Genomic DNA, 11,375 nt, shown 5'->3' with positions numbered 1-11,375 from the left:
GAAAGTAGTGTGTGGGGCAAAGAGCTTTGCTTTAGGCTCTTGGAGGCAGGACATATGCAGATGTGCAGTAGGATCCAGCAGCTGAGGAAACTCATGGGTCCAGTTATCTAGATGTAGGCATGGTAAATAAATGACCCTTTCACTGTGAACTGTGTGTGAGGGCACCTGGTGTACCTACCACATGAAGACCTCCTGCTTCCTAGGTCTGAATAGCCCTGAATGATTTCTCAGGAGCAGCAGTGATCCAGAAAAGAAGAAAGCACATGCATAGAAGGTTTTCTTAGTAAAAAAAAAAAATAAAAAAAAATACTCCCTCAGGATTGGTGTATTTATATTGATTGCACACAGATGTGATTATGTTTGAAGTTGGAAACTCTCAGCCTAGGGATACGAAAATCTCCACCAACTGGTGCATGGAGCCTGCTCTGTGTTCCCTAGAGTGTCCTGATATGGCCGAAAAGGGCCCTAAGACCCTTGTATTATACTTCCTCTGAGAAAACACCAAAATTTGCACAAGAGACTCTTGTAATAGTTTTGGATTAATCTTAGTCATGTCAGTTATCCTGCCAGCATGATAACTGACCTCTTTCCAATTTCACCTGTTATTGCTTGATGTAGGACTGATCAGCTTTAAGTCAAAGCTGATGTTTTTATAAACAAATCTGGAAGCAAATTGAGTTCGCATTCAGTCTGTCTACAATGTAGTTTTCATTGATGCAATAAATTTGCAGCATTAATTTCTTCTGAGAGTCTTTATTATATTTGTTAACAAGAGCAAGGCTATTCCAGTGGAGCATTTCTACCATAGTATTTTAAATACAAAGATGTTTTAATCTCTCAGATGCTCTCATTAAACTCAGTGGCTTAAAATATGTGAGTCTGTGTGGACATGACAGGCATGAAGAATTTATCATTTGTTCAAAAACACTCATATCTTTCCTGAATCCACCCTTGGTTTGCCTGCAGCTCTGGGAAAACCAATTTTTTTTTTATAGATATCTGCAGCCTCCTGCATTACCCTGTCACTTCCAGAAAATAGGATTTCTCACCTACAGATGGTGAGAAGAGAGGAGGGTAGCCGTGAACATTAGGTTGAAATTACTTGTCAAGTTTGATCAATTCACAGAAAGACAAAAATCCCTTTTGAAAAGGCACAGTTGATTTTTGAAGATTAGTAGCAATGTCCTCGCAGCTCCTTTGTTTGGGTAAATTATACAAGAGTGCAGTTTATTACCTAAATGAAAGATACATTTGCATGTGGATGGTACATAAATTATTTAATTCTGTGCAGGATGGTGCAATAAACAACCCCTCTCCTACACACATGCGCACACAAATACACACATGCATTCACCTACTCAGGACTTATGATAGGGGGGTTGGTCCTTTACTTTGTGTTTTCTTTTTCCTTTTGCTAGCTTGTAAGTATTATTATTTGACAAAGCACTAGGGAAGGAGTACATGAATCTATTAAAGATAACAAAGCTCAATTGTGACCCCAAAGTCATGAAAGCAAGACAAATAAATCTTTCATAATGTGGAATAGCTGGTCTCTAGCTCTTCAAGGAAAGAAGGAGGAGTTGCTCTTGAAATGAACACTAATCTGAATCCTGCTGTTCTTGGGGTGACTTCTTGTTGCAGCAATTTCTTCTTACAATTTAGTCATGTCATGATGCATTAATTATCATCTGTGTTCTCTGTTTTATGGGAACATTAAGAGATAATACCTGTTTTGTTATCTTCAAGAGTAGTAATCATTCCTACAAATAAGGAAGATGAGTGAGTGTGTGAGATGAGTGTGCACGCCAGAAAAAAATTCCTGATCTGCTGCTTGCTTTATGGTGCACCAACATAAACTGCTAACAGGCAGGTAGTTGTCTTTCTCTGACAGGAAAAAAATATATGTTTCATAAAAACTTAGCTTCCTGCTCTGATTTCTAGCCTGGTTTCCTTTGGAGATGTAGTTTACACAGGCCTGCATCATTCAATGCCCCATCATGCCCAAACCATTGGGCAATTTCACCTGGGTCCACCAGAGCTGTGGATGGCTCGACCTCACCACCAGCAGTTTATATCTAAGCCTGGATTTGGTTTCTGCCCTGCCCATGCTCCTCGTAGATGTGAGCAAGCCCTCTCCTCTGCCCCATCCGTCTCCCAGCATGATGGGTTGTCTCATCCTCAGAGGAAGTTTAAGTGTGAGATATATGGGCAGCTAGGGAATCAGGTGTCCCACAAAAGCAAGTTTTCCAGGCTAACCTGGAGCTTCCAGATGGGTTTCAGGAGTATAGGTGACCAAGCTGAAGACAGGGAGCTCCCAGTGGTGCCTGCAACAGGGTACAGGCTGCATCATGTGTGCACTCCCGGGAGACAGTGTAGAGTCTGGGAAAGGGATGTGAGAATGCAGAAATATCCTAGGCTTGTGGAAAATCCAGCTGGAACTCACAGTTTACCCCTAGCATAAGCCACATGTCTAAGCTTTGGACTGGAATAAAAAAATGTGTGGGTGCTTCACCCCCTGCACTTACAAACTGGGGAAAAATCAAAGTTCTTCTGTGTAAGAAATGTCCTGATCCCCCATCTAGGGCTGTGTGGAAATCCACCTGAAATATTATCAAAGCCTGTTCTAACCCACTTTGTTTGCTGATCACGTATGAGCAGCCTCAGGAAAAATAAAGCAACTCTTGCTTCTAGTTATTTTTTCCTTTGTCCATTACCATTTCATTTTCCTAAGATTAAGGAGAAAAAATTGAAGACCCAAACAGCCTCATGTTTCTGAACACTTTGCAGCAGCAGAAAGAAACAAAATAAAACAACCCCTTAAATTATTACATTTTCAAAAAGAATCATCATCTCATTGTACAGATGGTGTGCGCCAGGGTCTCATTAGCATCCTGCTCTATTTTTAGTCCCTCTTCTTGCTGCACATGAAATCTGGCTGCATTAAAGGAGGTATCATGCTGCCTTCCCCAAATATAATTTTGGTCCACAAAAAGCTCTCCCCCTCTCTGCCTTACGTTTTAAGGCACAGCTGCCTTCTCTGCAAACTCAAGACTGCTCTGCGACCACCAGTGTATTTGTTCACGGGGAAGTGGAGGAAAGTCACCTGTCACATCTCCTTCCTTCCATCATCAGCAATTTTTTGTGTGTCTGCTGTGAAGAAAGTTGTTAATTCTGAAAGAGGTAGAGTTCTCCACTTCAGACCTTGTTGAAACAGAGGCTAAGATTGTGCTGGCAGGCCAGAGAAAACTAGGACAAGGAAAATTAAATTCTCTGTTTGCTGCTGAACTGGAGACCTATGCTAACCCTCAGCCTCGGATTCCCCTTTGGTAGCTTTTTGTTATTGCCAGCTGGTAAATCAATGCTCTTCCTGGGCAATTTTAACATGTTGGATGAGTGCAGGCACAAGGTAACCTTGGTCCTAGCCTGCAGTGTTTGGGATAGGTTTTTTCCTGGAGATTTGAGCTCCCAAAAGAGTGGAGGTTGATGCGAGCAGTGTAAGGACTTTATTCCTTGCCTCACAAAGTACATGTCTAAATATCTGAAATGGATCACATCCTCAAAGTGCCCTACCTTCACCCCCCCAACAAGGGAAACTATTGCTGACTTGTGCAGATGCAGGCATTTATCTTCCAGATATTTAAAATCAGAGGGGTAACATCCATTCTTCATGTCCAAGGGGAGAAGCTGGTTCTTGTAGGTTCTTGTTGTCCTTTCAAGTCCACTTCCGTTTGCAGATACATCAGGGAATTTCAGGTGCCTTCACTCTGGATCAGATACTGTTCTCTTTCACACTTTTGTTGAATTACTTAACATGAGCTTGATGTCCCTTGCAGCTAGGTTCCAGAGGAATGAATGGTAATGAGGCTGTAATTTGTATGAGAGACAACAGGTCAGCTGAAGATACCCTGCTCTGAGAAGAGGGTGGAGATTGCTTCAATAAACCATGAATATTCATCTTGCATGTCTGGTCAGTTTTGATCAATCAGCTCTTTTCAAGGCAATTTCTATCAAGCTCTATGAGTGCCTGAAACAGGTTTTGGCAATAAGAAAGTAAAGAAAAAGATTGACGTTAAAAGGAATTGACAGGCAATAGGGTTAGAGATCCTGCCCCAAATCTGATCTTGTGAATAACCAACCTGAAATTAAATAGTTAATCTGCGAAGGTCCTTGACAACTTACGTGGTAATGCTAAAAAATATTCTCTGTTAAATATCCAGAAGAAAAAAACCAAGCAGACAAAAATCAATGCCCAAAGCCTACAAGAAATGAGGAGCAGACTTGTGTTATTTCCATTTAGTGAAATGCCAGAAAGATTAGAATTCCCAAGAACACCTTTCTTTCTTTTCCCACATGACCAGTTTTAGCCTAGACACAGGACCAAAGCTCTGATTCCTATGTGCATTTTCAAGTTCCTGTCTCAAAATGCAGCAGTGCTGAATCCAGTTTATGAGGGCAAGTGGGGACAATCCAAGCTGGGACTACTCGGACCTGTGTTTTGCCTTTGGTGAGAGTGACACTTTTCAAACTGATTCTGACTGTAGAAGATTAAAGGTAAGCAATAACAAATTGTAAGGCAAGCTTTAGCAGGCAGTGCACTTTGGCAATAGCTTTTTTCTTCCTAATATTTCATTTCTATTCTCTCGTGATGCACTACCCTCTTCATTAAAGTAGCGCTCTAATGCAAGTAGGTGATACAAGCTGAGAATGCCAAGTACGATTTTCATGGCAGACATTGTGAAATGTTTTACAGGTACTAATAGAAAGGTTTATTGCTGCTCTTTCATGTAACACATCATCATAAAAATGTCTAGAAAATTATATACCTTGGTCCAGATTAAGAAATTCTCTCTGAGGTACCATTGCATGTTAAATTAAAGCACTTCATACAGTGTAACATGCTAAGTTGATGTAAAATATTTGGGGGGACAGTGGAATATGAACAATAGCAAATACAAATACGTGTCAAAATACGTGCGAAAAACCCCACTGTTTAGGTACTATGCCACTTTCTTTACTTAAATTCCGATCTGGCATACCTCACCTGAATTCAGATAGGTTATCTGTGCCTGTCTTCAAGTCTGTGCTAGGCCAACAGCATCCTGGCCTGTATCAGTAATAGAGTGGCAGCAGGACTAGGGAGGTCATTGTTCGCCTGTACTTGGCACTGGTGAGGTTGCACCTCTAATCCTGATTCTGGGCCTCTCACAAGAAGAAAGACATGGAGGTTCTTGAGCAAGTCCAGAGAAGGGTAAGGGAGCTGGTGAAGGGTCTGGAGCACAAGTCTTATGAGCAGCGGCTGAAGGAGCTGGGAGTGTTTAGGCTGATGAAAAGGAGGCTCGGGGGGAACCTTATCACTCTCTGCAACTACCTGAAAGGAGGGTGTATCAAGATGGGAGACAGCCTCTTCTCCCAGGCAAATAGTGACAGGACAAGAGGACAAAGCCTCGAGTTGCACCAGGGGAGGTTTAGTTTGGACATCAGAAAGAATTTCTTCATGGATTCTAGAAAGATCTCAAGTGTCACAGCCTTGCACTGCTCATCCAAAAAAAGAGAACAATTTGTGTTTCTAGAGGGATTAATTTTCTTGAGGTAGTAGCACAGTGATACTGCTTGAATTTTAAAAGACAAAATGGGCTTTTGACAATTCTGACATTGATGCTCACAGATGGACACACCGCAACACCTCAGAGGTTAATCTAAGCATTTGCATTAAGCGACCTGAACTGGAATTAATCATGGAATAGTCTTGTTCCAGAAACAACTCCATAGTCCTCTGCTGAGCTTCAGGGGTGCCCAGCTTGTCAGCCCAACTCCAAGCACTCATTGCACTCCTTGATACTTCTTTCTAACTAAGTGAAACTGGAAGGATGTCTAACAGTCTCTTGCTGGTTTTCTGCCTGCTGCATGCTTTGCAATGCCTTGCACTCGTTTGCCTTAAGGTTAAATGTGTCTGTCCTGGGAAATGACACTCTGTTATGATATGTGGCATCTAACACAAGGCTGAAATGAGAGCCAGGATCCTCTAACCCTTCGGGAATATGAATACTTGTGCAATTATGTTGACATAATACAGAAACAGTTTGGGTTCACTTTTTCAGCTGGAAAAATTTCATTTTAGAGAAATTAAAGTGAGGGCCTTTAAGCATTACAAGGCTATTCCTGTGGACTAGTAAGGATAGTTTTGTGGAGTGTTTGGGTTGGGAGCAAAGCTGCTTGCCTGTGAAGGAGACTGCTCTGGGGTGTAGTGATGAGGGGGCAGCCAGCTCTTCTACCTCGGGGGTGATGACCCCATACCCCATGACAGTGCCTGAGCTGGAGCTGCAGCCTGAAGGGTGTGGTCTGAGGGACTGAGGACCACGCTCAGAATCATGCATCACCATGACCACAATCAAAATCTCCCCCAGATGAAGTGATCTGAATGCAGTTATCACCACTGGATGAGAAGAGAGCAGAAAGCCATATGTATTTTAGTGATAATAAAAATGCTTCCCAGCATCACCACTGTTATTTCTGCCTTTCCCTAGAGGACCTCAAGCCAAAAATTTTTGAAGCTCTCCTCATCATAGCCTCACATGGGAGCTAGCCAAAATCAATCTCTAACTACACAGCCTTTTTCCAACATACTCCCACTTGAGAACAAATAAGCCCCCAGTCCAGTTTGGTTAGTACTTTTCTGGTGAGAGAAAACTGCCATCAAGTCTTTTAACATACAGTTATACTTTGAAAGGTCACTCTGTGAAAATGGTGCCAGGAGGCTCCACGTTTATTGACTCCCTTCCCTGGGCAATTTGCTCAGTTTACATGTAATGAATAAACTCTGTTCTTGGCTGCTGCCCAATCCAGCTGGTCTAAAAGCCAAGCTGTGTTAGCTTTCTGCCAGGGCATTATCACCAAAACTAAAGGTTGTTCCAGAAAAACCTTTTGACCTGTAGCCTAAGAATGTCTTCTTCCTGTCACATCTGCATTTGGGCACTTTATTATAATCCCCATTTACCATAGTCAATATCAGCATTCCCCATTTTTCTTGTTTTCAGCTGCTCATGAACTCCACTATTCCTGCACCTGAGTTAAATCGTGGTGCCATTTGTCCCACTGTCAATCTTCAACTGTGCAGTAGCTCCTAACTTAGCTTTGATGGTTCAGACTTCTCTCTAGAACTGGTTGTTGTATCTACTCAAGGCAAATAGGAGAGGAAAATGGAGTTTGCTGTGTACATCAGTATATCAGCCTTGTGGATGGATGCAATTTGTAGGGTTAATTTAGCTCCAGGATAGGCAGCTGACCCACCATGTCTGAGAAAGTGTCTTAACCTGGCAAAGTAGTGGGATTGTTATGGCAGGATGGCTTCTGATGCTTGTGCTGGCTCATCTGTAGTTAAATCACAAACCTCACAGCAATGCACTGCGAATGTAACTGCTTTACAGATCTAGGACTGGAAAGGATCATTCTGACCTCGTGGCCAAATGGTGCAGATGGGATTTCTGCATTAAGTCTGCACCTAGAGGAATATCTTCAAGTCTGGAGAAGAGCTACACTGTGCCTACACAGAAAAACACTCATGTGAGTCACTGAGGAACTGAGAGCCCAAAGTGTGGCCTATTTGACCTGATAACCTTTGAGGTTGAATAGAAAGTGCATCACTGTATATGGAAACTTTGTAAGTCATGGTAGGACTTTTACTTAGGTTACAACTTCAGTGAAGATGAGTGTGTTTTGCACTAATAAATCCTCTGTTTCACTCTGGACAGGAGGATATATGAAGTTAAGGCTCATATTCAAAGATTTCTCTGTATTTGAGTGCTCTTTTGTGTTTCTCTCTATGCCCAGCAACTGGATCTCCAGGATGAACACTCCTGTGGTGCTTCATTGCAGGCCTCGGTGGCCTGGACACCTCCATGGATGGTTCAGCTCTGGTTCATCCAGTTTTGCAGTGGAGAGAAGAGCAATCAGGAGGCATAGGTGAGGTGCGATCCAGCACAGACAGTACTCGTTCTCAGTACACTAAGGATATATCTCATGCAGAAATATTTTTTAAATATGACTGTTCTGTGTCACAGCCACCAGTCAACATATGTCAGTCCTGCATGACAGGTTATAAGGCTAGTGAGTTTGCCATAACCCACAGCCTAGCTGTCAGCATCAGCCAGTACAGACATACACTGCTGGAGGGCCCAGGTTTAATCTTCACTGGTTTTCATCATGGGAATTATCACATGTAAGAACTGTACAATAGCAACAACAATTTACAGGCTGCTAGGAATGCAGCCAGTCCTCCTCAGACCTGGGGCTGTCTCCATTTTCTGCCAATCCAACAGAGGAGCCGTGCGGAGACTTACTAGAGGAGACTGGATAAATCACCTTGGCAGCTCTCACACTGGTCAGGTCACACCATTCAGTGGATATTTATACTCTTTTTTTGCAGCTCTGATTAAGTATTTCTCTGTCAAAATTCTGGAAGTGACGGAGCAGTGGCTGTGACATGCCGAAGTTCAATCCTCTCTGCCTACTGGAATTCCTTTTCCAAGGACACATGCCACAAGAAACAGCTGCCCAGAGGCAACACCAATATGTTTCTGTTTCACTCAGGACTCTTGTAGCTGATTTTTTTTTTCAGTTCAGCATTTCTTTGAGTAATCAGGGTAACCCTGAGACTGTCACTCTTCTGGATATCTTCTTCCACATCTCAATAAGGCAAAAACACAGGCCTCCCCTGAAGCTCATTTTGAGTAATGATCTCTATCAGTATCATCTGCTACTTATAAAGATGTTATCAGCTCTCCCTGTGTTATTATTTTATGTTAGCATATTATACAATTATTCATTTGTATTACTGTAGTTCCCAGAGACTTCTCTCTGGATCAGGACCTTACTGTGGAAGTTGCAGCAGCACCTGGCCATGTTTTGTAGTCTATTGTCATTGTCAGAAGCCAGAGAGGAACCTGTATTTCAAAACAGGAACCATCTGATAGATATATGAATGGGTCTCATGTTTCTGTGCAAGATACTGTTTTAATTCTCAAAACTAAGGGAGGAACTCACATTGATTTTGGCCGGTGTTGGACTGAACACCTCTGGAAGTGGTAGCATCCAGTTCTGTGGTCCAGCCATTTGCATGGTTTGTTAGGAAAAACCCAAACTGATCTCTGTGGGTGTATCTAGTGGTCCTGCTGTGAAAGGCAGAGGCAAAAATGTAAGGCTTGCCTGAATCCCTTCCATGCACTCACATCAATGACTCTTGTGGAGCCACAGTGAAGCCTTGCTATCTCATGCCCTTAAACCTTCTCAGCCTAAAAGTGGATATTAGTAAATAGTCTCAAAGCCATCAAAGGCTTCAAGCTAGCTGCCTGACAGCTGTTATCTTCAATGGTTGAAGCAGGGATTGCAACATGAAGAAAATGTCTACATGGTCTGTCTTTGCAAATCTGGCTTCACCCTGAACAGGTAGGAGATGTAGCGCTCTCTGCACACCCTGCTGGTCAGGCAGTCTGGCCTGAAAAAAAAGGTCCTTTACAGACTTGTTTCATACATAACACTATTTGCTTTACTTTTTAAAGTGTCTCCCTTAGTAGAGAAATGAAGATTATCTGAGTGTTTTTAAATTCAAGCCAATAGGACCCGTCTGGCAGTGAAACATCTCTTGCTATGCAGACATCCAGTCTCAGCAACAAGAAAAGTACTTTAAATATCACCTGAAAACTTTATCCTAGATCGCACATTTGCATTTGAATAAGTTTGTTTCTTTGTCTAAAAGCTCTGATTTTTCAGTCTGCACTACAAGGATATTGAAGCAGTTCATCACTGTTGCTATAAAAGTTCAAAGCCATTCATCTTCAATGAGGTTACTTGATACAATTTCTAACAGCAAGAACCTCTCTGTCCTGGAGCTTTCCACAAGATTAAGTGATGTATTCAGATAAGGAATGTCTCAGGAGGATTTTCAGTACCTGGAAGACATAAAGCTCATTCTAGTTGAGGAATGGCAGGTTTTGCAATTGATGTTTCCCATTTTCCTACCAATAAGCTTTGTTAGTCTCTTTCTTGGAGCCTGGCATCCTTTTGTGAAAGTACTGCAAGAAGAGCCATCTTTGCAATGAAAGTTAGTTCTCATCCTTCTCTTGAAGATTATTACTGCTTGCTAATCTTTCACGTGTATGTTCTGGAGTGGCAGAGCCCAAAGGGAGATAAAAAAGCTCTTCATTAGTCTTTTGCCTTTGTGGATTGAGAAAGAATGAGTGCTTGTAGTCCTAACCAAGGGTATGACATATAGGTTTAATGTGATGTTCTGCCAAGGATTTTTTGCATTGTTTTCAACAAATGCTTTCCTGTCTTGGTGGGAGCTATGCACATGAAAGACAGCAAAACTGTCCTGTGTCAGGACCTAGAAGAATCACTAGCAGCTGCAGGTAGCTGGGTACCCACCAAAACCAAAGGAGCTCTTGGGCAGGATGGGACCAGGTGTTTGCACTCACTATGCAGCGCCATTGTGCAGGACCATTTACACGCAGACCCAGCTGAGCTGCTCATCTGCACTGCTCCAAAAGACAGGGCTCCCAGCAGATGAGAGGCCCTCCTCCTGCGTGGAAGGTGCTGGTGTGAAGAGGCACAGAGCTTAACGCAGGAGGTCTGATTATTTTCCTGGCAGCCCGTGCTGTGACCTCACTGCAAGTGTTTTCTGTTGGGCAACTTTTCTGTGCAGGGACTGATCTCTGCCCTCAGCTCTATGTGAACACCTCTGGAGCCTGCAGGTGCTGCCGTGTCCTACCCTGCTGTTAAACCCCCTTGTTTTCCGCAGGGCAATCTCTGTGAAAGATGAATCATCTTTCTGTGTGAACAGTTCTCGTGATGACACATGGCAACCTTTGTTTTCTGCCCTTCACTCTGATGGCATAAGCGTGCAGAGTTAATTGCATTAAAAAAAAAAAGAGATAAAAAACCTATACTTGTGTCTGAACAGTTCAGAATCTGGAGCTCTTCCATGTGAGAAGGTGTTTCTGATCCAATTGGAGAAGAAGTACATCTGAGTCTATTCTGACAGATTCTTCTCCGATGAGTGTTTTTCAGGTCTGTGTTGGGCTAGAAAAACAGATAAATCACCTATACTACAGTACTGTCAATTGCTGATGCACAAAAAAGAGTCATGCAGCAGTATCCAGCAAGTTATTGTAAATGACTCATTTTGTTATAGCCCTTTTATTGTCCAGGATTTACCATCTCTCCTTTCTTAAGTAGTTTACTGGCCTGTATTCATAAAGGATGGTATGAAGGAGAAGATGTGATATCAAGTCCAGTGAGGACTACTGCCCTACTTCTGAACAAGCCCTACAGCTGCCACTGGCACTGCAAGATCCTTTGTCATCTTCAAGATGATGAGACTG

Source organism: Pipra filicauda, unplaced genomic scaffold (genome assembly GCF_003945595.2).
Source record: "Pipra filicauda isolate LSUMZ 115617 unplaced genomic scaffold, ASM394559v2 scaffold28_size6257848_pilon, whole genome shotgun sequence".
Taxonomy (NCBI): Eukaryota; Metazoa; Chordata; class Aves; order Passeriformes; family Pipridae; genus Pipra; species Pipra filicauda.
Note: the sequence above shows the minus strand (reverse complement) of the source record.